The sequence below is a fragment of the Oryctolagus cuniculus genome, chromosome 6, assembly GCF_964237555.1.
Source record: "Oryctolagus cuniculus chromosome 6, mOryCun1.1, whole genome shotgun sequence".
In the NCBI taxonomy this organism is placed as follows: domain Eukaryota; kingdom Metazoa; phylum Chordata; class Mammalia; order Lagomorpha; family Leporidae; genus Oryctolagus; species Oryctolagus cuniculus.
The window spans coordinates 101,500,231-101,525,156 of record NC_091437.1 but is presented as its reverse complement, the minus strand read 5'-3'; the positions used below and the strand labels follow the sequence as shown (position 1 = coordinate 101,525,156).

At 41.0% G+C, this 24,926-nt stretch overlaps 1 pseudogene; it reads right to left on the bottom strand.

Annotated features, from left to right (window-relative positions):
- Positions 1-22,544: 22,544 nt before the first annotated feature.
- Positions 22,545-23,839, bottom strand: LOC100344393 (septin-2-like; annotated as a pseudogene).
- Between the last annotated feature and the right edge of the window lie 1,087 nt (positions 23,840-24,926).

Sequence of the window (24,926 nt, the reverse complement as noted above, 5' to 3'; positions counted from 1 at the left end):
CTCAACTAAAAACAGAGGGTTACTATCCATTCTTTTTTCTAGAAGAATGTTGATACCTTATATGATAAAACAATGCTGTTTATTGAAGAAAAATTTGAGATATGCTGGATATTAATATTCCAGTGTTCATTGGAATAAACAATCTATTCATAATTAAAATGTTTACTCCTTTCAAAACTCTATTCCCAATGTGGGTATAAAATGCTCCTTAGGTTTCCTAATGCTACGGTATGAAAGCTTGTGCCAGTCCCCCTGCAAATTCATGTTGAAGTTTAATCTGCAATGTAACAGCTTTAAGAAGAGGATCTCTTCATGGCCCAAGTCCTTGGGCCCCTGACCTGCGTGGGAGACCTGGAAGAAGCTCCTGGCTCCTGGCTTCGGATCCATGCAGCTCTGGCCATTGCAGCTAATTGGGGAGTGAACCATTGGATGGAAGACTTCTCTCTCTCTTTTTGCCTCTCCTCTCTCTGTGTAACTCTGACTTTCAAATAAATAAAAATAAATCTTTTGTTAAAAAAAGAGGATCCCTTCAAAAAATAACAAGTGGCAATGAGACTGTGGAGAAAAAGAATCCTAATACACTGTTGGTGGGATGTAAATTAATATAACCATTTTGGAAGACAGGAAATTTTTCAGAAATCTGAAAATAGATCTATTATGTGACCCATCTATCCCATTCCTGGGAAGGTTATCTGTACCCCTATGTTTATAGCAGCTCAATTCACAATAACTAAGACGTGGAATCATCCCAGATATCCATCAAATGATAATTGGGTAAACAAAATGTGGTATACATATGATTGACTACTAGTCAATCATAAAATCTTTCACTTTGCAACAAATGGATACAACCGGTGACCATTATGCTTAGTGAAGTAAGCCTGTCCCTACAAGACAAATATCATAGGTTTTTCTCTTACTTGTGTTAACTAAAATATAGAGTACAAAAAAACTGATTGTATATAAGTGTTATTGACATATTCTGATTTAATTATTTTGTACAGCCCTTGTCTATATTCCTGCAGAACAGTGGTCTTTCCAGTTTTTACGTGTTGAGTTCTTTCTTTAGTGAACCATTAAGCCTTCTATTATACAGTATATTAGAAGTATGTTATTGTAAAAATTAAAAGAAAGAGAGCCTGGTGCTGTAGCATAGTGAGTAAAGCCACCGCCTGCAGTGCTGGCATCCCATATGGGAGCTGGTTCAAGTCCTGACTGCTCCACTTCCAATCCAGTTCTCTGCTGTGGCCTGGGAAAGCAGTAGAAGATGGCCCAAGTCCTTGGGCCCCTGTCCCCAGCTGGGAAACCTGGAAGAAGCTCCTGGCTTCTGACTTTCTATGAGCACAGCTCCAGACTTTGCGGCCATCTGGGGAGTGAACCAGCAGATGGAAGACTAACCCCTCTTCTGCTGCCCCCCCCACCTTGCCCCTCTATAACTCTGCCTTTCAAACAAATAAATAAATTTTTTAAAAAAGCAATGAAAGAAGGAAGGAAAGAGAATTATCATTATATTCTTAGAATTTTCTATGAAATCTATTTTTGTTACATTAATTTTTTAAGATTTATTTATTTATTTGAAAGTCAGAGTTACACAGAGACGGAGAGGCAGACAGAGAGAGAGAGAGAGAGGTCTTCCATCTGCTGGTTCATTCCCCAATTGGCCGCAACGGACAGAGCTGCACTGATACTAAGTCAGGAGCCAGGAGCTTCTTTGAGGTCTCTCATGTGGGTGCAGGAGCCCAAGGACCTGGGTCATCTTCTACTGCTTTCCCAGGCCACAGGAGAGAGCTGGATCAGAAGTGCAGCAGCCTGGACTAGAACCGGCATCCATATGGGATGCCAGAACAGCAGGCAGTGGCTTCAACTGATACAGCACAGTGCTTGCCCTGTTACATTAATTTTAAAAATGAGATATTTGTCCCTTTGGGACTGGCTTAATTCACTCAGCATGATATTTTCCAAATTCCTCCATCTTGTTGCAAATGGCTGGGTTTCGTTGTTTTTGACTGCTGTATAGTATTCTATAGAGTACATGTCCCATAATTTCTTTATCCAGTCTACTGTTGATGGGCATTTGGGGACAAATATCATATGTTCTCCCTGATCGATTGTGGGGAGCAACTCGGACTAGACTAAGTTACTCGAATTAAGACTTATTTTATGCATCTGCTCTCCCACAATATGGTGCTGGGAGAGGAGGAAACAGCTTCTACACAGCTGCCTCCAGTTCAACCAATAAACAGCAGGACCTGCTCCTGATTGGAGGAGAGCAGCGTACTCGGCGTGTGGGTAGCAGAGTTGGGATTGGTGGAAGAGGACTATAAAGGAGGAGAGAGACAACATGCACCAGGAACATCTATCTGAAGGAACACCTGAGCAGCCCCCGAGAGAGCCAGCCGGCGGTGTGCTACTCCCCCGCGGAAGTGGGGAAAGTGGCAGGGGGAACCGCCCTTCCACGGAGGTGGAAGGGACGGTAGCCAACCGGGGAAGAACCAGCAGCAAACCTGGGGAGGGCCGAGCAGACAAAAGAACAGCGCAGGGTCCTGTGTCGTTCCTCCGTGAAGAGGGGGAGCGACATAATGGTGCCGTGACTTGGATATGAAGCCTAGGCAGGGTTTAGTGTCGTTCTTCCACGAAGAGGGGGAGCGACAATTGATGACAACTAACTGAGCACAAAGGGGAAACTTGTTGAAGTGAAATGGACACGATGAGAAACAGTGACTTGATCAGCTCTTGTCCTGACGGTTGATGTACAATATAATACTTTATCCATTTTAGTATTTTTTTTGTTCTAGTACCATTGGTTGAACTCTGTAATTAACACACAATTATTCTTAGGTGTTTAAATTTTAACTGAAAAGTGATCCCTCTTAGGAATCTGGAAAGCATTATGCTGAGTGAAATAAGCCAATCCCAAAAGGACAAATACCACTTGTTCTCCTTGATAGGTGACAACTAACTGAGCACCAAAAAGGAAACCTGTTAAAGTGAAATGAACACTATGAGAAATGGTGACTTGATCAGCCCTCACCCTGACTGTTGAGGAGCAACTTGATATGTTATCCCTCTTAGTATTTTTTTTTGTTTGTTCTACTTAATACTTTTGGTTGAATACTGTAATCAATACACAATTCTTCTTAAGTGCTGAAACTTAACTGAAAAGTGATCACTGTTAAATATTAAGAGTGGGAATAAGAGAGGGAAGAGATGTGCAATTCGGGACATGCTCAAGCTGACTTACCTCAAACGGTAGAGTTAGAAACATACCAGGGGATTCCAATTCAATCCCATCAAGGTGGCATATACCAATGCCATCTCACTAGTCCCAGTGATCAATTTCAGTTCACAATTGATCATAATGATAGGACTAAGAACCAAAGGAATCACATAAACAAGAATAGTGTCAGCAAATACTAGCTGATAGAATAAAAAAGGGAGAGAATGATCCAACATGGGAAGTGAGATACACAGCAGACCCATAGAATGGCAGATGTCCTAAACAACACTCTGGCCTTAGAATTAGCCCTTAAGGCATGCGGATCCGGCTGAAAAGCCCATGAGAGTATTTCAGGCATGGAAAGCTAAGACACTCGGGGGAAAAAAAATGCCCTAAATGAAAGATCTATGCAAGTGAGATCCCAGTGGAAAGAATGGGTCATCAAAGAAGGAGGTACCTTTCTCTGAAGGGAGGAAAGAACTTCCACTTTGACCATGGCCTTGTCTAAAAATTATCAGAGTCAGTGAACTCAGGGGGCTTCCATAGCCTAGGCAGCTCATGACAAGAACCTAGGGTGATTACTGATGCCATAAACAAGAGTGTCAGTTTGTTAAGTCAACAACAGGAGTCACTGTGCACTTACTCCTCATGTAGGATCTTTGTCCTTAGTGTTTTGTACATTGAGATTTAATGCTATAACTAGTACTCAAACAGTATTTTTCACTTTATGTTTCTGTGTGGGAGCAAACTGTTGAAATCTTTACTTAATTTATGCTAAACTGATCTTCTGTATAATAAGAGAATCGAAAATGAATCTTGATGTGAATGGAAGGGGAGAGGGGTGGGAAAGGGGAGGGTTGCGGGTGGGAGGGATGTTATGGGGGGAAGCCATTGTAGTCCATATTCTGTACTTTGGAAATTTATATTCATTAAATAAAAGTTTTAAAAAAAGGAAAAAAAATTTAAAAATGAGAAAAACAAGAAGGTCCATTTGGGGGTTACTAAGTCATGAGAGTGGAGTCCTCATAGATGAGAACTAGTCTGGCCTTTTTTGCCTGTTTCACCTTCAGCTAAGTGAGGATATAGTGTTTGTCTCCTCCAGATGCTGCAGCAACAAGATGCCAACTTGGAAACAGAGAGACCAGGCTTAGATCACAGACCTGCCAGCTCCTTCACCTTGGACTTCCAGCCTCAAGACCCCTGATGAAATATTTTCTCACCTTTTAAAAATATTTATTTATTTATTTGAAAGTCATATTTACATAGAGAGAGGAGAGGTAGAGAGAGAGAGAGAGAGAGAGAGAGAGAGAGAGTTCTTCCAACTGCTGGTTCACTTCCCAATTGGTCGCAAGGGTCAGAGCTAGGCCAATCCGAAGCCAACAGCCAAGAGCTTCTTCTAGGTCTCCCACTTGGGTGCAGGGACCCAAGGACTTGGGCCATCTTCCACTGCTATCCCAAGCTACAGCAGAGGGCTGGATCGGAAGAGGAGCAACCAGGACTAGAACCGGCACCCATATGAGATGCCTGCACTGCAGGCAGTGGCTTTACTCACTATGCCACAGTGCCAGCCCCCTCACCTTTTTTTTTTTTTTTGTAAAGATTTATTTTATTTACTTGTAGAGCAGAGTTACAAAGAGAGAGGGGGACACACAGAGAACTTCCAGCTGTTGGTTCCCTCCCCAAATGGCTGTAATGGCCAGGGCTGGGACTGGCTGAGGGCTGGAACCTGGAACTGTGTCTGTGTCTCCCATGTGAGTGGTAGGGACACAATCACTCCTCCGCTGCTTTCCCAGGTGTATTAGCAGAGACCTACCTGGTTTGGAAATGTAGCAACAGGGACTCAGACTGGTGCTTATATTGGATTCCAGTGTTTAAGGCATTGGCTTAACCCACTGTGCCATGACTCTGACCCCCTAATTTCTCTTCTTTATAGATTTCCCAGTCTCGGGTATTTTCTTGCAGTGGTACAAGTGGACCAAGACACCAGTCTCTCCAATTTCCCCCCTCTTCACCTCAGTGCAAACTGGACATACTCTATCCTCATGAAAATGGAGGAGAGATATTTGGATGTTGTTTATTAATTCCTTCAGGATCCACAATGATGCTTCTGCAAAACTTGGACAATTGCATATCCTTCTTGGGCTTGCTTACAAAATTAGGTGGTATAAATTTAGATTAGAAGCTTCACCTGGAGGCCAGCATTGTGGCACAGCAGGTAAAGCTGCAGCCTGCAATACCAGCTTCTAATATGTGCACCAGTTTATGTCCTGACTGCTCCACTTCTGATCCAGCTCCCTGCTAATGCACCTGGGAAAACAGTGGAAAATGGCCCAAGCTCTTGGACCCCTGCACCCACATGAGAGATCTGGAAGAAGCTCCTGGATCCTGGCTTTGGACTGGCCCAGCTCTGCTGCTTCAGCCATTTGGGGAGGGAATCAGCAGATGGACGATTCTCTCTCTCTCTCTCTCTCACTCTCTCTCTCTGTGTAAACTCTGCCTTAAAAAAAAAAAAAAAGTAGAAGCTTATGCTGAATTACTGCCTGTTGCTTATTCTTAACTCCTATTAACCACTTGTGTTTTCTTTTTATCCACATGACCTGTCTCTTCAGGGTCAATATATTGCATAGGTATGGCACACAACAAAATACAGCTTGCTGGCCCACTTTTTCTGTAGACTCCAAAGTAACCCGTGAAACATGCTTGGTACCTTCAGATTAATTTTTTCACAGAAGTGGGTGATCATTTGTTGTGCAAATTCATGCCGCTAGGCACTAAGGATGATTGGTGAGAGTTTGTGCAGGTACTACTTCTATATATGCATGTGGCAAACGAGCAAGCAAACAACCTCTGAAGACTTACACATGCTTAACCTGCAGCATGATCCCTTCCTTAAGTACAAACATGAGCAGGCAAAAAATTTCTATCCTACTCTCATTGTAGTCCTAAATTTATCCTTAGCCTGTCAGACCTACTTATTTCACCCACTGTTCATTTTTCTCCTATTATCCTCAAGAATCAGAAGGAATATATTTTTTGTTCCCTCTTTCTTCTATTTTAACATATTTGAGGTACCCAAAGGCATGGTTTTTTTTTATTTTCTACTTACTGTGCATCATGACCTGTGACCTCCAATCCCAATCTCAAAGATTCCTTCCTGGTAACCAAAGTATAAGAGAAGGATGAAACCAGCAAGGGTATCCCAGTCAGGAGGTTCTTCAACAGCATGTTACTTGTTGCACATACTCTGTTACACCAAGTCCTTGCAAAGATCCCTGAGATACACATTAACAACTCCACTTTATTAAGTGAGGGCACCAGGGCACAAAGAGGCACAGTGAGAAAGAGGTAGATCAATGATATAAATGCAAATCGGCCCACTACAAGCACTGTGCTCCCAGTCACCAGGCTAAACAGAGACTGATAACTTCTGTCAAGACTCAGGAGCTACAAATTATATGCTTGGACCTGTGTTTTGAATGTTGCATCTCATTTCAATACATTGAAATAATTGATGCACGATACAATGTTTTGCTCTTTGTTGCTATGGAGAAACCCAATGACAAGAAGTTTTAGTTCTTTCCTTACACAGATACTACTTGCTTTCTAACTGATCATGTAGAATGATTATTGTGGTGGAAGGATACTAAGAAGTTTATTAGAACCTTAGCTACACACAATTTTATATAAAATCTTATACCAAGGGCTGGTGATCAAAACATTTAAGCACAGTATCTTCCTCTAGAGGAAATGGAGAAAAGATACTAAACACAAAAAGAAAACTGACAACATGCATAAGCATCGAGATACTAGTTGAATGTCATTGACAGCTATTGATGTATAGTCTCACAAAAAAAAAAGAGAAACTGTTTTGATTGGAGTGACCTATAGTGTCTTGAGTATTAAAGACAGATTGTGTCTCCAGCTGGGGTCATTAAGCAGCACAAAGGGCCACAAAGCAGTTATTTTAACCTAACACTAAAATGTTCCACTGATTTTAGTTAGTGCACTTGGCAAGAACAATGTTCCTTGCATTACAGGGAAAGAGAAATGCTTAAAGATTTTTTTCGTTTTTCTAAAATTTTATTTCCTTGTTACTTAAAAATGAGTTACTTAGCTTAGGATGCAACCAACAATATGCCATATTATTTTATCTGAAATTGAGGGGATGGGACAAGAAATGCATTTAACATTTATATTTTTATATCTGGAAAATTAAATTGATGACCTAGACATATCAATTACATGTAGTGTTGAAATAGTATTTTGTTTCCCAGGCTCCACATTCTAAAAAGGCATTTGTTTTTGTGTTAAGTATTTTCCAACAAATTGATAGGAATTATATACTACTACAGTGTTAATTATATTGTGACTATTTTAAAACTTACATGAGTGAAATTGAACATTTTTCATCTGGTTATTTCTTATAGCCTCTGCATATTTTCCTGCTTGACTATAGCCTTTTTATTTTTTATTTGTTGAACTTTTTAGTTAGTATAGAGCCATTAGGCCTTTGACTATAATGTAAACTAGAAATATATCATCTGGGGGTTGGTGTTGTGGTTTAGCGGGTAAAGCTGCCACCTGCGGTGCTCGCATCCCATAGGGGTGCCAGTTTAAGTCCAGGCTGCTCCACTTCTGACCCAGCTCTCTGGTATGGCCTGGGAGAGCAGTAGAAGACGACTCAAGTCCTTGGGCCCCTGCACCCATGTGGGAGACCTGGAAGAAGCTCCTGGATCTTGGCTTCAGATTGGCCCAGCTCTGACCCTTGTGGTCAACTGGGGAGTGAACCAGAAGATGGAAGACCTGAAGAAGTTCCTGGCTCCTGACTCCAACAGTCTGAGGAGTGAGCCAGCAGATGGAGGATCTCTCTCTCTCTCTCTCCTCTCTGTAACTCTGCCTTTCAAATAAACAAATACATCTTTTTAAAATTACCTTATTATTTTTAAGGAATACAAATTTCATATGTACAACTTCAAGAATATACTTATTCTTGCCACCATACCTGCCCTCTCACCCATACTCCCAACCCCTTTCCTCTTCCCTCTCCCCTTCCCAGTCTCATTCTCCATTAAGATTCATTTTAGGCCGGCGCCACGGCTAAATAGGCTAATCCTCCGCCTGTGGCTCCAGCACACCGGGTTCTAGTCCTGGTCGTGGCACCAGATTCTGTCCCGGTTGCCCCTCTTCCAGTTCAGCTCTCTGCTGTAGCCCAGGAATGCAGTGGAGGTTGGCCCAAGTGCTTGGGCCCTGCACCTACATGGGAGACCAGGATAAGCACCTGGCTCCTGGCTTCAGATCGGCGCAGTGCGCCGGCCACAGCACACTGGCTGCAGCATCCATTGAAGGGTGAACCAACAGTAAAGGAAGACCTTTCTCTCTGTCTCTCTCTCTCTCTCTCTCTCTCTCACTGTCCACTCTGTCAAAAAAAAAAATTCATTTTCAATGAACTTTGTACACAGAAGACCAACTCTACACACACATACTCATACACACACACACACACAAATGTTTGAGAATAAATATCACTAAGTATGATGTTTTCCAGATTCTTCCATTTTGTTACAAATGACTGGATTTCATTTTTTTTTCTGCTGTGTAATATTTCATACCAAGAAACTTGGAAACCTAGAAGAAATGAATAGAAACCTGGACACACAACCTACCTCAATTGACTCATGAAGACATAGAAAACCTAAAGAGACCTATAACCAAGAAAAAATTGAATAGGTAATAAAGAACCTCTCAACAAAGAAAAGCCCAGGACTGGATAGCTTCACTGCTGGATTCTACCAGACATTTAAAGAACCAACTCCAAATCTTCTCAAGCTATTCAAAACAATTGAAAGGGAGGGAATCCTCCCAAATTCTTTTCATCACCTTAATTCCTAAACCTAAAAAAGATGCAACAGAGAAAGAGAACTACAGACCAAGTTCCCTGATGAACATAGACACAAAAATCCTCAATAAAATTCTAGCCAATTAAATCCAACAACACACCAGAAAGATCATTCACCCAGACCAAGTGGGATTTATCCCTTATATGCAGGGATTGTTCAACATTAACAGACTGAAGAGCAAATAGTATATGATTATTTCAAAATATTCAGCAAAAGCATTTGATAAAATACAATACCCTTTCATGATGAAAACTCTAAACAAATTGGGTATAGAAGGAACATTCCTCAACACAATAAAGGCAATTTATGACAAACCCGTAGCCAGCATGCTATTGAATGGGGAAAAGTTGGAAGCATTCCCATTGAGATCCAGTACCATAAAAAGATGCCCTCTCTCATCATTGCTATTCAATATAGTCCTGAAAGTATTACTCAGAGCCACTAGGCAAGAAAAAGAAATCAAATGGATACAAATTGGAATGGAAGAAGTCAAACTATCCCTATTTGCAGCCGACACAATTCTATATATAGGGATCTAAAAGACTCCACAGATTATCGCAACTCACAGAAGAGTTTGGTAAAGTAACAAGATATGAAATCAGTGGTAGGCTCAGGATTCGCAGGAGAGAAGGCCCACACTTCCAGGAATGGACAGTCCCTACCCACAGTTCTGGGAATGAAAAGTCCTTGTCAAGGTACCCACTGGTGCCTAAAGGTCAACCAATGAGGATCAGACATGCCTCAACCTTTAACCTCCATGCCCTATAACTATAAAAGGAGTCTTCTCAATCTCTGAAGTGCGACTTCCCCAGCCCTCACCCTGTGGGGACCAGGGAACCTCGCCCTGTTGTGGAATCCCAATATAAGCCTGTAAATTGATTCATCTGGCTGGAAAGATTTGTTACACGCCAGACACCTTGCAATCAATATACAAAAATCAACAGCCTTTGTATACACAGATAATGCTAAAGCTGAGATGAACTTCTAAGATCAATCCCATTCACAATAACTACCAAAAAATACTTTGGAATAAATTTAACTAAGGATGTCAAAAATTGCTATGATGAGAATTACAAAACATTAAAGAAAGAAATTGAAAAAGATATGAAAAACTGGAAAAAATCTTCTATGTTCATAGATTGGAAGGAGGATCAGCATCATCAAAACCTACATTCTTCCAAAAGCAATTTACGGATTCAATGCAATACTAATCAAAATACCAAAGCCAGTCTTCTCATATCTAGAAAAAATGATGCTGAAGTTTATATGGAAACATAGATCTCGAATAGCTAAAAGAATCTTCTACAACAAAGCAAAGCCAGAGGCATCATAACACCAGATTTCAAGAAATACTACAACACAGTTGTAATCAAAATAGACTGGTACTGGTAAAAAATGATAGATAGACCAATGGAATAGATGGAACCCCAGAAATCAGTCCAAGCATCTACAACCAACTTATATTTGACCAAATATCTAAAACCAATCGCTGGAGCAAGGACAGTCTCTTCAATACATGGTGCTAGGAAAACTGGATTTCCACATGCAGAAGTATGAACCAAGATCCCTACCTTACACCTTACACTAAAATCCACTTAAAATGGATTAAAGATCTAAATTTACAACATGGCACTATCAAATTTTTAGAGAACATTGGGGAAACCCTGCAGGATATTGGCATAGACAAAGACTTCTTGGAAAAGACCCCAGAGGCACAGGGAGTTAAACAAAATTAACAAATGGTATTTCATCAAATTGAGAAGTTTCTGTACTGCAGAAGAAACACTCAGAAAAGTGAAGAGGCAAGCCACAGAATAGGAGAAATTATTTGCCAACTATGCAGCTGATAAAGGCTCAATAACCAAATATGTAAAGAGACCAAGAAACTCCACAACAACAACAACAACAAAAAACAACCCAGTTAAGAGATGGGCAAAGGATTTAAATGGACATTTTTTAAAAAGAGGTAATCCAAATGGCCAACATACACATGAAAAAATGTTCAGCATCACTAGCCACCAGGGAAATGCAAATCAAAACCACAAAGAGGTTTCACCTCAGCCCAGTTAGAATGGCTTTCATACAGAAATCAACAGACAACAAACGCTGGTTGAGGATGTGGGTGAAAAGGCACCCTAACCACTGTTGGTGGGGTTGTAGACTGGTAAAGCTACTAAGGAGGACAGTATGAGAAACCTCACAAATCTGAATATAGACCTACTATATGACCCAACCAACTCACTCCTGCGAATTTATCCAAGGGAAATTGTCGCTCCCCCTCTTCATGGAGGAACGACACTAAGTCCTGCCTAGGCTTCATATCCGAGTCACGGCACCATTATGTCGCTCCCCCTCTTCGTGGAGGAACGACACAGGACCCTGCGCTGTTCTTTCGTCTGCTCGGCCCTCCCCGGGTTTGCTGCTGGTTCTTCCCGGGTTGGCTACTATCCCTTCCACCTCCGTGGAAGGGCAGTTCCCCCTGGCCGCATTCCCCACTTCCGCAGGGGAGCGGCACACCGCCGGCCGGCTCTTCTCGGGGGCTGCACGGGTGTTCCTTCAGCTAGATGTTCCCCTTAGATGTTCCTGGTGCATGCTGTCTCTCTCCTCCTTTATAGTCCTCCTCCGCCAATCCCAACTCGGCTGCCCACACGCCGAGTACGCTGCTCTCCTCCAATCAGGAGCAAGTCCTACAGTTAATTGGTTGAACTGGAGGCAGCTGTGCGGAAGCTGTTTACTTCTCTCCCAGCGCCATATTGTGGGAGAGCAGATGCATAGAATAAGTCTTAATTCCAGTAACTTAGTCCAGTCCGGATTGCTCCCCACAGATCCCCCTTTCTTTTTATTTTTTGGCGTTGATACGCGCCTGTCTTCGGTGCCCCGCGGCACACACTCTGCTCTACTTGCTAGAGTTGCCACAGGCTCTTACAAGTCCTATCAATCAGGCAAACCGAATCCGGGTCCTCTCTTCGCCATGTTGTGAGGAGGTTTTTAGGCGCTGATGCGTGCCTGTGTTCGGTGACCTGCGGCTCACACTCTGGTCGAGCCGCCTGCTGGCGCTTACCGCCTTAATTAGGCAGACCGAATCCAAGCCTTCTCATTGCCTTTTTGTGGGGAGGCCTTACTGATGTTAATTCGTGCCTGTCTTCGGTGACCTGCGGCGCATAAGCTGCTAGCCGCCGCAGGTGCTCATCGTGCTCATCGCCTCACTTAATCAGGCAGACCAAATCCAAGCTCTCACATTGCAGTGTTGTAGGGAGGCCTTTCTATTTCTCTATTTCCCTATCTCCGGGCATTCCTATTTCTCCCATTTTACTTCTATCTTCCAGTATTCCTATTTCTCTCATCTTACTTCTAAACTTCTGTTTCTCTTATCCCCGCAGCTTCCCGCTGCCCGCCCCGAGGCTACTTCTCGGCGGCTTTCCGGCTCTGAGCCACTTCAGCCCGCGCCTCTTTCATCTGCGCAGCTTCCCGGCTTTGCGCAGCTTGGCTTCGCGCGCTCCGCGGTCTCCACGCCCTTCGCGTCTGCACCACGGCCTCCGCCAGCCCCGTTCCCTATCTACTTGTGCCCCGCACGCTCTCTCTGCACGCGGCGGCTTCCGCGAGTCACACAGCGTAGCTTACGTGTCCGCCACTAGCATTCAATCTAAGTTCCCCGGGCTAGCCTGGCGAATTCAACCCAGCATACGTCTCCGCCCCACGGTTTGGCTTCCCGTCCTTTGCTCCCCGGGCTAATCAGACGGATCCCAATCTGGCTTACGTTTCAGCTTCTGGTTTCAACTTTTCGCCCCCTATTCCCGGGCTAACTTGAGAACCCCAAAGTGGCTTTCGTGTCCGCCTTGGCCTGCCCCCCGCGGCTTCAATTTCCCTAACATTTTTCTCTACCCGGTATGTTTCCCCAAGCTTTCTTCCAACAATACTCCTCCCTCATTTCTCCTGGCCTCTCCCCACAGTCTGCGTCCGAGTCTGTTTGTTCTAGCTTTCACTTTTGCTTTCGACCTTAGAGATTTCTCCCAGCTTCCCCCCGTAGTCCGTATCCGAGTCTATGCCTAGGCTTTCAATAGCTTCTTCCGGCACCCTTTTCGTCCGGCTTTTCCCTAGGCTGTTTGCTAGTCTCTCTCTCCGGTATGTTCCCAGTTCTTCCCGTTTCTCCCCTCCTAAATTTGCTATCCGTCCTAGGTTTCCTATCCAAGCTAGGTTTCCTATCCGAGTCATTTCTTCCCTCCTAAGTTTCCTTTCCGAGTTGCTCCCCACAGTGGGAGAGCAGATGCATAGAATAAGTCTTAATTCCAGTAACTTAGTCCAGTCCGGATTGCTCCCCACAGGAAATGAAATCTAAATAGAAGGGTTATCTGCACCTCCATGTTTATTGCAGCTCAATTCACAATAGCTAAGAAATGGAACCAACTTAAATGCCTGTCAACTGAAGACTAGATAAGAAATTAAGGGAACAAATACATCTTTTTAAGAAAAAGAACTTTGATAGAACTAGACCCAGAGAAAGTGGGGGAGTCCTTTCCGTTCATCAGTCATTTTCTTCACACAAAGAGAAATTCATCCATTAACTTACCTCAGTCATATGGGCTGCAATGTTGGAGAATGAGGAGTTCACAGCAGATTAAAGAGTGACTAAAATACACAGCTATGGAAAAAGAGTAGGAACAATGAGGAGATGAATAAAGAGAAAACAAAAAAAAGCAAAGAAATAATGAAGGAAGAGTTGAAGAGGAGTAAGAAATAAAGAGAAAAACAGAGTATGAAAAATGAAGGGGGAAGAGGGAGGAAAAGAAGCAGGGAGGGAGAAGGCAATATGGGAGGGAATTAGAAGCGCAAAGCAGTAAAGCATTAATTTTCCTTTTCTTTCCTTCATTCACATTCACCTATCATAAATAAATGAATAGGAAAACATAGTGTTCAGTACAGTGGTCTTTGGTGCCAAAGATCAAGAAAGCTCTTAAAGGGTAGATAAAAAAACATAGACAAAACTGGTTTTAAAAACAGACTTGATTTATTAGGAAAGTTTATAAAATAAACTGGCACTTACTAGAACTTCTTGAGACATTATTAACTCTTCCATTCATCTACTTTCACAAGATAAAGGTAGAATTTGGTTTGGGAAACACTGCACTCATAACATTTTCACAACTGAGGTTCTCAAGTCAAAAGAAACCAGCCCACTGAATTCCCCTTGACCTTAGAAATTGACTCAAATGAATCTCATTGAATTCATATAGGGATATGTTGTGTAAACCTTTGAACAAAGGCTCTTGGTCTCTGATAAAAACCTTAAATCAGCTGGTAGCCACTCCTCCTGAGACTACTGGTGTGTGAACCTTTTTTGAGAATCGAGTTGATACAGGGGATGCAGACCCAATAAGTAGGAGGGAATCCCAGTCCTGAAATGTGTGGTTCAGACTTGAAGCTAGATCTACCCTTCAACTATTCCATCATATGCCAATTAATCGCATTCATTCACCCCATTCTTCTTCCCCTAATCCCTTTAGGCTAGTTTACATTTGGTTTTTGTGACTTACAGTAAAAAATTAAAAAAAAGAAAATCTAAAAAGAAGTTGGGCTCAGTAAACATAGATTTTTCATAAAAATATTTCTTTTGTATTTTCTTTTGTATATTGTTTTCTCTAGTTTGTCCTAGCAAAGAAGTCTCCTAGAATTCTTCACTTCTTATGAAAAATTTATGCATCAGGGTTTTATAACAAAGACAGTTTAGTTTCTTGTATAAAGGAAGTAAAAGTTAGAAAAAGAAATTAGCCAAACCTCATAATATATTACATATAGTTATTAAAAGAAAGAAAGAAAATAAGCATTCCCTTCAACACTAAGAAAAATAAAATATAGACAAGGAGAAATGTAAGATTTATTTGTTATTTGAGATTTTCCCTTGATGTTCAGTCAGCCACATTCTCATATGGATGACATCTAACCATAATTTTAGCCTTTCTTTTCTATTTCTCAAATATGTGTTTGTGATTTCCATTACAAATGAAAAGCTTTAAAAATGAAAAAAATGCATGAAATGGTGACTTCCTAACTTTATAATCTTACATTATTCTGACTACAAATAACTTATTAACTATCTTTTCCTATTGTGACTTCCACAAAGATGAAAGTTATTTTAAAACGCATTTTTTTTATTTATTTTATTTGACATGCAGAGCTATGGGGGTTGGGAGGACCCATCTGCTGGTTGGGAGTGACCATCTGCTGGTCACTCTCCAAATGGTTGCATCACCTGGGACTGTACCAGACTGAAGTCAAGAACCGGGAGCTTCATGCAGGGCTCCCACATGGGTGCAGAGGCCCAAAGACTTGAGACATCTTCCACTTCTTTCCCAGGTGCTAGCAGGGAAATGGAGCAGCTGGGATTCCAACCAGCACCCATATGTGTTATTCCACAATGCCAGTCCCTTAAATCACATCTTAAGGGGATCTAATTTATATTCAATTAAATTCCTCAGCACATTAATCATCAAAAATACTTTGTTGACAAAATGAATCACTTTTAAATATATTTCAAAAGAGTTCAGGCATAGTTTTTTTAAACAATATTCTTTGTCCTATAATTCACATTATATTCCTAAAATCTTAAATAAATTTAAATTACAAAAATAGTATCAAGTGTAATAGGATATTTAGGTTATTCAAAATGTATTAAAATGAAGCATCAAGGGGCTGTCACTGTGGCATAATGGGTAAAGATGCCTCCTACAGAGCTGGCATCAAGTCCCGGCGGCTTCTCTTCCAATACAGCTCTCTGCTAACGCCTGGGAAAGCATTCAAAGATGGCCCAAGTCCTTGGGCCCCTGTCCCCATGTGGAAGACCTGGAAGAAACTCTAGTTCTTGGCTTCGGAAGACTCAGCTCCAGTCTTGGAAGCCATCTGCGGAGTGAACCAGGGGGTGAAAGAATTTCTCTCTCTCTCTCTCTCTCTCTGTGTTCATGTGCATGTGTGTGCGTGTGTGCCTCTGCCTCTCTGCAACTCTGCCTTTCAAATAAATAAATAAATCTTTAAAAAATATGAAGCATCAAATGTCCGCTTTGGAAATAAATCATCCTAAGGGAAGTAAATAATCCAATTTTAATAAGTTAGTAATTATTTGCTAAATATAAAATTGTTAAAGACTAGAAATAAAGACACTGGAAATAAAGACTGTACAAAAAAGAAACTCAGGATGAGGAATGTTTTTAAAGATTTATTTATTTATTTATTTATTTGGAAAGCAGAGTGACAAAGAGAGAGAGAGAATCTTCCACCAGCTAATTCACTCGCCAAATGTCTGCAACAGCCAGAGCTAAGCCAGGTTGAAGTCAGAAGCCTGGAACTTTATTGCAATCTCTCACGTGTGTGGCAAGAACCTAAATATCATCACCTAAGGTCATCATCCTCTGTGTCCCTGGTGCATTGCCTGTAAACTGAATCAAAAGCACTGAATAGGGGCCGGTGCTGTGGCACAGCGTGTTAACGCCCTGGCCTGAAGTGTTGACATCCCATATGGGTGCCAGTTCTAGTCCTGGCTTCTCCTCTTCCAATCCAGCTCTCTGCTGTGGCCTGGGAAAGCAGTAGAAGATGGCTCAAGTCCTTGGGTCCCTGCACCCATGTGGGGGACCCGAAAGAAGCTCTTGGCTCCTGGCTTCGGATTGGCGCAGCTCTGGCCATTGCGGCCAATTAGGGAGTGAACCATCGGATGGAAGACTTCTCTCTCTCTCTGCCTCTCCTCTCTCTGTGTGTAATTCTGACTTTCAAATAAATAAATAAATCTTTAAAAAAAAAAAAAACCACAGAATATCCAGGATTGCATCGGTACTCCAATATGGGATATGGGTGTCCCAAGGAGCAGTTTAACCTGTTGAGCCACAATGTCCACCCTGATGAGGAATATCTTTCTACAGTGTTGTGATACAGTTCGCAGGATATCCGATTAACCCACCATATTTGTGGCTTCAATCAAACATGAATTGAAAAGAAAGTCTGACTATACATAGACATTTTTCTTGCATTCTTGCATTATTCTCTGAACAATATAGTATACCAACCATTGACATGGAATTTACATTTTATTAGGTATTAAAATAATCTTGTGATGATTTAAAGTATAGGTGAGGGTATGTGTATGTCATATATAAAACTATATCATTTTATGTATGGAACTTGAGGATCTGTGGATTTTTTATTCATCCAGAGTCCTGGACCCAGCCCTCATATAAGCTTAGAGAAAACTTTATTGTCACACACATAGTAACTACAGTAGATGGAAGTATATCAAAACATATGTTGATCTATGAGGTCGTAATGATTCTAAAAACACAAACATTCTTTGTTTCACCTTTGGGGGGGGTCTTCAGAGAACAATTATTTTCTAAAACCTTCTGAAAGGAAATAAACTTGTCTGTATATTACCTCTCCTGTGTGACTGGCACTTTAGGGTAACCAAATAGTTGATGATGGAAAATTTCTTCTTATCCAAGTGTTCCAGTTAATGAAGAACACGTGACAGAAAACTATCAATTTGTAACTCCTAATAAAATATTAGATATGAGTCATGTTTTTCAAGAGCTTCTAAACCATTGAATGATAAGCCAAAGAAAATCTGTTTAGTGGATGGATTAGGCCAATGACTGAATTTACTGACCAACTAATATCATTAGAATCCATTGACCAGAAATTCTCTTATGTCCTTATAAAAATAAATAGCACCACTTGTACAGTGTGAAGTTTTATTTCCAAAAGACAAGGGAGGGAGATTGGGAAAACAGGAAATGGGAGGAATCTCAAGAGATTTAAGAGATTATCAATTAGTATTGATGGATGGATTTGTTTGCATTCTGTCTCAACAGTCGAAATATTTAAGAGAAAACTGGGGTTATTTGAATATGGACTGAAATATTTTATATTAAAATAACATAACTACTGAATCTCAGTGATCAACATGAGTTATACATTTATGGTTAAAAAGATGTGATTTTATAAATTTGCTTTAGCTAATCTATAAGCTGGGTGGTAAAGTGTACTGAAATAATGTTGACCAGAACAGATCCCTGTTAATGTTTGGCACAAACACATAGAAGAATGTGGCCTTGCACCTCTGGAACTTCAAAGGCTCCTGGCAATGCATAAACATTGCCAGGGCCCAGAGACCACATCTGCTAGAGGTGGCTGTGGTCAGGACAGCTTCAGTACCTTGAAGGCAGTATTGACACAGACGTGAAAGCTGTTCATGTGTCATAAAAAGTACCCTTGGCAGGGACAACACAGTTTTTAAATGGGTCTCTTTGATGAAGTGTCCTCAAAAGGTTTTATAGGCAATAAACTTGTTGACAGAAGACTTCACAAAATGTGGCCAGAAAAGAACAGAATCAAGAAAATGATCAGGCAGGTTGAATTAATGCATGTATATGTCAGCACACTAGGGAATTCTAAAGGTATCACAGGAAGTTTGAGGGAGTAGACCTGAAGTTCTTAAATATATTGGGTATTGCAGTACAATACCCATCTTCCCAAAAGATATGTTCATGTTCTATCCCCAGAACTGTAAATGAGACCTTATTTGGAAAAAGAGGAGTTTTTTGTGTGTTTAACTTAAGGATCTTGGGAGAAGGATTCGCCTTCCCTGCAGACTTCTGAAACAGAAGCAAAACCTAGGCCTGGAATTTAGAGTTGGCATTCTCTTTGCTTCTTTCACTCTCCTTCATCCCTAGAGGCCTGGCCTTAAGTCTCCTGCAATTAGACTAAATCAGGTATTGTCTCTGCTTATTCTCTCTCTCTAGGGGTCCCTGTTTGCCATCCCCTGTTTAGAGATTTCTGCTCCTGAGTCATTCTCACTCTCTCTAATACATTTTTTCTTAAGAACTGAGTTTAACAACAATGTAGGTGATCCTTCTAATTTCCTGGGATGATATTGCATGAAGTCCTTTACCTCAAAGGTCTTCTTACATACATTATTTTTGCCTCTCATTGCCCTGGTACTTTTAAGCACTTCACTCTCCAAATTTTAAATTTCCTCTTAACTCTGTTTTGTATCCTTGAGTTCAAAACCTTTTCATTTCACCAGGAATGAAGATTCATTTACATATCCAATTTTAAGGTGCTACATCCTCCAACATGTCCTGACTTTCCTCCTTGCCCCAGATTTAAATTCCATGGTCCCTTTTTAAAATGATTACCCAGCTTGTCACATTTCCTGCTTTCTTTTGTTTCGTTCACTTTTTTATCAAAATCTTGTTGAGTCCATGTCACAAGTCACTCTGTGCTCTTGGTCAGCTGAACACTCCTAGAGGATAAGAATCAGGGAAGAGATGTATAATTTGGGACATGCTCAAGCTGACTTGCCCCAAATGGTAGAGTTAGAAACATACCAGGGGATTCCAATTCAATCCCATCAAGGTGGCATGTACCAATGCCATCTCACTATATCAAGTGATCAATTTCAGTTCACAATTGATCATAATGAAAGGACTAAGAGTCAAAGGGAGCACATAAACAAGTCTAGTACCTGCTAACACTAACCGATGGAATAAATAAAGGGGAGAGTGATCCAACATGGGAAGTGAGATACTCAGCAGACTCATAGAATGGCAGATGTCCTAAATAGCACTCTGGCCTCAGAATCAGCCCTAAAGGCATTCGGATCTGGCTGAAAAGCCCATGAGAGTATTTCAGGCATGGAAAGCCAAGACACTCTGGCAAAAGATCTCTGTGAGTGAGATCCCAGTGGAAAGAACAGGTCTTCAAAGAAGGAGGTACCTTTCTCTGAAGGGAGGAGAGAACCTCCACTTTGACTATGACCTTGTCTAAACAAGATAAGAGTCGGAGAACTCAGAGGGCTTCCATAGCCTTGGAAACTCATGACCGGAGCATAGGGAGACTACTGATGCCATAGACAGGAGTGTCAATTGGTAAAGTCAACAACAGGAGTCACTGGGCACTTACTCCTCATGTAGGATCTCTGTCCTTAAGGTGCTGTGTATTGAGATTTAATGCTATAACGAGTACTCAAACAATATATTTCACTTTGTGTTTCTATGGGGGTGCAAACTGTTGAAATCTTTACTTAATGTATACTAAACTGATCCTCTGTAAAAAAAAAAAAAAAAAAAGAAAAAGAAATTATCAACTCCCAACTTGACTCTCACTGGGATTAAACATGACAATAGGTCTGATCTGATTTCATCATCATTTAAAAAATCATCTATTATTTTTCACTTTATGTTTCTGTGTGAGAGCAAACTGTTGAAATCTTTACTTAATGTATACTAAGCTGATCTTCTGTATATTAAGATAATCGAAAATGAATCTTGATGTGAATGGAAGGGGAGAGGGAGTGGGAAAGGGGAGGGTAGTGGGTGGGAGGGACGGTATGTGGGGGAAGCCATTGTAATCTATAAATCGTACTTTGGAAATTTATATTCATTAAATAAAAGTTAAAAAAAAAAGAATCAGGTCCAAGTATCATTTAAAAATTGGAACCCACCTATCAGAATCTGTTCCTACAATTTATTCTTTCTTCCATTCTACTAATGATTATTTTATGCTATGTTCTGCCTCCTCAAACCATCCACTCATTCTTCTGCACCCTCACCCTCAATAAAGACTGAACCATGTTTTACTGAGAAATTAGGAATAATTAGAACCAGACTTTCAGCACCTTGTACCACCATTCAGTTGCCAAGAGAATGTGCCCCCTTACACAACACCATTCCTCAAATACTGTAGATAAATTTTGTAAATTATTAGCTAAGATGGCTCTCTCCACTTGTTTAGTCGACTGCATCACCTTTCTTAGATAGACTCCAGGACATTGCTCCAGCAATTCTCAGCTCTCATTTACATTATAAAATCTCTCTCCACTTAATCCTGAATCATTCCCTTCAGCTTACAACCTTATTGTTATTTCTAACTTTTGAACAAATCAACATTTAATCCAATTTCATCTCCAGCTACAACTGATTTTTGCTCCCATTTACAGCAAAAATATTAAGTATTTTTATTCAACTGATAAATTGCATTTACTATGTTATATATGCAATGTTTTTTATCACAATGAATAAAAGTGTTTTCTACACTTAATGTTCCCAACTTCTATTCTTTTACTTTTCTTTAAATCCAGTCATTCAGTCTTGCAACATACCCAATAACTTTTCAAGTTAACCAAGGATTTCCATGTTGTCAGTTCTCAGTGCTCATTTTATTTATATATCAGTTTTTATTGATATAGTTTATTCCTTCCTCTGTTGGTGAAAAAAATTAATTCATGTTTTATTTGAAAAGCAGAGGGACACACACACGTAAAGAAAGAGGCACAAAGAAAAATATTGTATCTGCTGGTTCACTCTTCAAACATCCACAACAGCTGAGGCCAACATCCACTTCAAACATCCACTCTATCTGAAGATGGAGCAGAGGTCTCAATCCAGGTCTTCCACAGGGGTGAGAGGGACCCAATATTTGCACTATCACTTGTTGCCTTCCAAAGTCTTAACAAGTAAGAAGCTGGAATTGGAAGCAGAGGAAGAACTCAAACTCAGGCACTCTGTTGTGGGGTACAGGCTTCCAATGCAGTGTCTAATCCCCTGCACTAAACACCAACCCCCTTTTTTAAAATCAGTAGTTTTTACTACTTGATTTTCAAAGATTTATTGTCTCTCAGCTTTCCTTTCACATTCCTGGCCTCTCTTTGTTTGTATTATTTAGCAGAGCTTCCTTATACCCAAATGTCTTAACATTAGTGTGTATCAGAATTTAGCCTTCAAAATTATTTCCCATCCTATCTATACTCCCTTTGTGATTCACTGGTTTTAATGGCCATACAATATATGCTAATGACCCTCAATTTTTTATCCACCTTAGTCTGTTAGCATTCTGTTTTCTATCTACAGCTCCATGCTATTCATCTGCACATGGATATAGAACAACTAATTCAACAAGTCTAAAACTGGATTACTGAACCCAAACCTGCTCCTTTTCAAGTGTCTCCAATCCCAGTTAATGACTGATCCGTTCCTGAGGTGGCTAAAGCCAAAAACATGGTGTCAATCAATAAGTCAATATCCAAGCCACTAAATAATTCTGTTGATTTTGCTGGCTATAACTGAAAAGTGCATCTGAGTTAAGTCACTTCACACTCCCCACCACCATCACTACCCTAGTTATTAAACTATTGGTCCCTAATTTTTATTTTTGTTTCTTTTCTAGATTTTACTTCTTGCTCTTTTTTTTTTCACCTCACAAAATATAAAGTGTTACATAGCAATGAGATACAAATGTCAAAAATACTTCATACAAAAGAAACCCACCCATCAAAAGTTTAAGAAAGTTAAATTCTCTGAGAGCGGTGGATGGGCTTCCTCCTGATGATCTCCTAATTCCTACTCATCGTAGGACTTGTCCAGAATGTTCTATTTCTCCAGCAAAGGGTTTTCTCACAGGTGGTGGCCAAGCGCGGAGCCATCGCCATCCCCGCCCTGCATCTCCATCTCCATCTGCTCCTGTGTCCTGGCTGTCATTGCACGCGGTGAAGCTCTGCGTCCTTCTCCCTCAGGAGCTGGCTTTCACTCATGTCCTCTTTGTCCACTTTCCTGCAGCAGCTCTTGGGCCTTCTCAGGGCAGAAGTTATCATAGTGAAGGTCCTGGGTCAACTCGTGCAGGTCCTGCATGTGGGTGATGCACATTGTTCTCAGCTTCAGAAAGTCGCTGTGCTCTGAGTTCTCTACTTTCACAACACCCTATGGGTAGAGGCAACTTCTGACCTTCTTGCCTTTGGCTTCAATCAGCTGATTGGATCCAATCACAGAAAACGGGATACCAGCCTTGAGAAGTCTAGTCTGCTCTTTAAATCTGCATTCTTATCTGATTCTGCATTAGGTAAGTGATGGATTTTGATGTTCTTCAATTTCATCCAAAATCCTTTTCTTTGGTGGCTCCCCTTGCTTCAGAGTGAGGGTGTTGGCTTTGCAATGACAGGCACTATGTTATTGTGTATGACCTTCATAAATGTGACATCTAAGAGCTGGAATCCATGTGCAAAAGGTGAAATGAAGTAAAAGCAACAGTACACCCAGTTACCAAGCCTGTGCCACGTGTTCAGGTACCACTCAAACTGCTCAGCCGTATAGGAGATGATTGTCTTAAAGCAGTCCCTGCAGTTGCTGGCATCACCGAGACCGGGCACATCCACCAAGGTAAGGCAAAGCTTGACCCCTGGCTCTTTAATCTCAGCAGTAGAAGCCTCCATCTGAACAGTTCCTTCAATTGTCTCTGCAGCTCCTGGTATGATTCTTTCTGGGATTCCTATTCAGTCATGTTTATCAGAGTTGATTTTCCCAGACCTGATTCACCAACCACCATCAACATGAACTCAAAAGCTTTCTCTTTATTTTTTTTAAGATTTATTTATTTTTTTTGAAAGAGTTACACAGAGAGAGAGAAGAAGAGGCAAAGAAAGAGAAAGAGAGAGAGAGATAGAGAGAGAGAGGCCTTCCATCCACTGGTTCACTCCCCAGTTGACTGCAACAGCTGGAGCTGCACCTATCTGAAGCCAGGAGCCAGGAACTTCTTCCAGGTCTCCCACATGGGTGCAGGGGCCCAAGGACTGGACAATCTTCTACTGAAAAGCTTTCTTTACTGATTTTCAGTGAACTTGATTGGAAAGATTTGCAAATGCAACATAGCCAGGACTTTCTGTATTTATAAACTGAGTTGGTTGTAGCTCAGACATCTTTTGTGACCTTTCATCCCCTACCTGCCCAAAGACCAGGCACTGACTGATTGTGTTGCACACACTTCTTGCTCTTTTCTTTTTTTTTTAAGATTTATTTTCATTTACTTGAAAGACAGAGTAAGAGAAAGAGACAGACAGAAAGTCACTCACACGGAGAAATCTTCCATTTGCTGGCTCACTCCCCAAATGGCTGCAACAGGCAGGACTGGACCAAACTAAAAGGAGGAGCCTGGAACTCTTATCTGTGTCTCCCAACTGGGTAGCAGGGGCCTAAGCACTTGCATCATCTTCTGCTGCTCTTCCCAGTCGCAACAGCAGGGAGTTGGATTGGAAACAGAACAGCCAGGATTTGAACAGCAATTTAACCCATGATGTCACGATGCTGGCCCCTTACTTCTTGTTCTTTTCTGATAAAACCAGGGACACAAATTCTTGTTCATAGCTGGTTTTCCATTCTGCTTTCATGTTTGACCTAGCTCCTGTTGTGATCCATGTTCTCCCTGATCTTGTAATCTGGATCATTTGGTAATACCATTATCCCCTCAGCAATTATATTCCCTAAATTTGATCATGTTATCTTTCTACTGCCTGGATGATACCAGGCTGTGTGATCAAATCAGTTTCCCTAGTCATTCCCTAACACTCTCTGGTGCATGTTTTTCCTTTCCTTGCAGGAATACAGGTTATTTCTCAGATCTGCATATATCCAAACTCATAGATTTTAAGTTATCTTCTAAACAGAACTTAGAGCCATGTGTCTCAACTTGCAGAAATGCAAAAATAACAGACGTTTTAAGAGCTCCTGGCAAGCTTAGACCTACTAATCCAGGGTATCATTTGTTAAAGTTTTCCTGTTACATGTTGAAGAATATAAACTTCGCCATTAATATTTATTCATCTCTCTTGTGATTTATCTGTAAATGTTGCTATTTTAAAACCTTAAACAACATGCTATGTTCATCTGTCAGCATATGTACATCTGCCTTCTCCCAAAATTATGCAGAAGAAATGACAGAAATGTTTGGGAATTTGATTTTGCTAAAAGAGAAAGTATTTGTAAGTTTTTGAAGATGAAGTCTGGTGC